We start from the raw sequence: 3,065 nt of genomic DNA on the forward strand, positions 1-3,065 counted from the left end.
CGGTAAGTTGGTGGTTGGAGACATCCCTCTAGTGGTGTGGGGGCTGTGCTTTGGCAAAGTGGGTGGGGTTATATCCTGCCTGTTTGGCCCTGTCCGGGGGTATCATCGGATGGGGCCACAGTGTCTTCTGATCCCTCCTGTCTCAGCCTCCAGTATTTATGCTGCAGTAGTTTGTGTCGGGGGGCTAGGGTCAGTCTGTTACATCTGGAGTATTTCTCTTGTCTTATCCGGTGTCCTGTGTGTATTTAAACATGCTCTCTCTAATTCTCTCTTTCCCTCTTTCTGTCTTTCTCTCGGAGGACCTGAGCCCTACGACCATGCCTCAGGACTACCTGGTATGATGACTCCTTGCTGTCCCCAGTCCACCTGGCCGTGCTGCTGCTCCAGTTTCAACTGTTCTGCCTGCGGCTATGGAACCCTGACCTGTTTACCGGACGTGCTTGTTGCACCCTCGACAACTACTATGATTATTATTATTTGACCATGCTGACAGACAGACAAAACAACTTTTTTTGCTCGCTTTGAGGACAATACAGTGCCACTAACACGGATCTCTACCAAAACCTGAGGGCTCTCCTTTACTGCAGCCAACGTGAGTAAACTATTTAAACGTGTTAACCCTCGCAAGGCTGCAGGCCCAGGCGGCATCCCCGGCCATGTCCTAAGAGCATGCACAGACCAGCTGGCTGGTGTGTTTACAGACATATTCAATCAAGCCTTATCCCAGTCTGTTGTCCCCACATGCTTCAAGAGGGCCACCATTGTTCCTGTTCCCAAGAAAGCTAAGGTAACTGAGCTAAATGACTACCGCCCTGTAACACTCACTTCCGTCATCATGAAGTGTTTTGAGAGACGAGTCAAGGACCATATCACCTCCACCCTACCTGACACCCTAGACCAGGGGTGTCAAACGTCCGGCCCGCGGGCCGGATCAGGCCCGCAAAGGGGTTTAATCCGGCCCGCGAGATGATTTTGTAAAGTATAAAAATGAGCTGCAATTTTTCAATAAAAGAAACTGCTGTTCCAATTGCGTCCACTGGATGGCGCAATAGCAATTGTGTTAAGCAAGCAAACTGTTTATACCGGAGCAGAGCAAGTAGGTCAAGCAAGTGCAGCCAGTCCGGATGAGCTACTTTGTTTTGCCCGCGATATTTATTACGGCTTCTACTATTAACATTATGTGCTTTGGCACCCTCATTGCCCCAATATGTCTCTGTCAAAAAAGAGAAAAGTGGACGCAGAGTGCAGAGTGTTCCAAGAAAAATGGTCATCCTCCTATTTATTCACGGAATTGAATGGGAAAGCTGTATGTTTGGTGTGTTCACAGCATGTTGCAGTGCTGAAAGAGTATAACCTTCGTCGCCACTATGTGAGTCTTCATGCCGACAAATATGACAACTTTCAAGGACAGCGGAAAAGAGAGAAGGTGAATGAACTGTTGGCGGGTCTGAAGAAACAGCAGTCTGTGTTTACTCACAGCCGAGACATCAGTGACGCTGCAGTGAAAGCTAGCTACCTCATTGCTAATGAAATCGCAGTGGCTTCAAAACCATTTAGTGAGGGTGAATTTGTAAAAACATGCATGATGAAGGCAGCGGAGATTGTGTGCCCTGAAAAGCGCCAGGCTTTTGCAAATATCAGCCTGAGAAGAAACACAGTTGCAGACAGGATTTCCGATCTTTCAGTGGATTTGGACAGCCAGTTGAAGCAAAAAGTAAAGTCATTTATTGGGTTTTCAGTTGCAATTGATGAAAGCACGGACATTACAGATGTTGCACAACTGGCCATTTTCATCCGCGGAGTTGATGACACATTGACGGTCACCGAGGAGTTCGTGGAGTTGGTGCAGATGACAGATACAACGACAGCAGCTGATATTTTCACCGCACTCGTCGGCGCGCTGGACAGGGTCGGAGTGGACTGGTCCCGCGCTGTCAACCTGGCTACAGATGGTGCGCCCTCAATGATCGGGAAAAAAGCAGGCGTTGTGACAGAGTTCAGAGACAAAGTGCAATCTGCAAATGGAGGACGTGATTTTTGGCCTTTTCACTGTATTTTGCACCAGGAGGCTTTGTGTTGCAAGTCATTAAAGATGCATAACGTCATGAAGGTGGTCATCCAAACTGTTAATTTAATCCGATCCAGAAGCCTGAATCACCGTCAGTTTGACAGCCTTCTCAGAGAGAAAGACCACATCTATGGCCTGCCATACCACACTGAGGTAAAATGGTTAAGCCGAGGTGCTGTGCTTAGGCGTTTCTTTGATTTACGAGAAGAAATTGAACAGTTCATGGAAGAAAAGGGCAAACCAGTGTTAGAATTTCATTCTGCAGAATGGATGCAGGACCTTGCATTTATGGTGGATGTTACAGAGCACCTGAATAACTTGAACAAACAGCTGCAAGGGCGCAACAAAGTCGTCACCCAGTATTATGACAGCATACGTTCTTTCAAGTTGAAGCTGTCATTGTGGGAGACGCAACTCGCCGGTGGTGATGCAGCTCACTTCCCCTGTCTAAAAAATGTGTGCGCGACCCAACATGTGGCAGACATGAAGCGGTTCAAAGATAAAATAAAGGGACTGTTACGGGAGTTTGAGCAACGCTTTCAGATTTTTGGTGAACTGGAGAAAGACTTCAACGTTTTTTGCTCGCCATTCACCGTGAATCCCTCTGATCTGCCCGTCAGCATCCAACTTGAAATAATAGACTTTTAGTGTGACTCGGATATGAAGGGCAAATTTGCCGCAGCTGGCTTGGACACATTTGATCAGAATCTCTTGCCAGGTTACCCCAACTTGACAGCCCTCGCTGCAAAACTGTTGTGCATGTTTGGAACCACATATCTTTGTGAGCAAGTTTTCTCTGTAATGAGCATAAATAAAACAAAGCTGCACTCAAGGCTCACGCACAAGCACTTGAATCACATCCTGAAGTTGGCTGCCACTCAGGATGTGACGCCTGATATTGATGCGCTGGTGAAAGCGAAAAGATGCCAGGTATCAGGAGTCAAATAAACTATGCAACCCCACTTTAAAGTGCTGCATGAGACACCCTGATATAGTT

The 3,065-nt window shown here is 47.3% G+C and overlaps 1 pseudogene; it reads left to right on the top strand.

The window, feature by feature from the left end:
- Positions 1-1,207: 1,207 nt before the first annotated feature.
- LOC145864212 (general transcription factor II-I repeat domain-containing protein 2 pseudogene) lies at positions 1,208-2,716 on the top strand (annotated as a pseudogene).
- The last annotated feature ends 349 nt before the right edge of the window (positions 2,717-3,065 follow it).

The sequence above is a fragment of the Salmo salar genome, chromosome 02, assembly GCF_965601325.2.
Source record: "Salmo salar chromosome 02, fSalSal1, whole genome shotgun sequence".
NCBI lineage: Eukaryota > Metazoa > Chordata > Actinopteri > Salmoniformes > Salmonidae > Salmo > Salmo salar.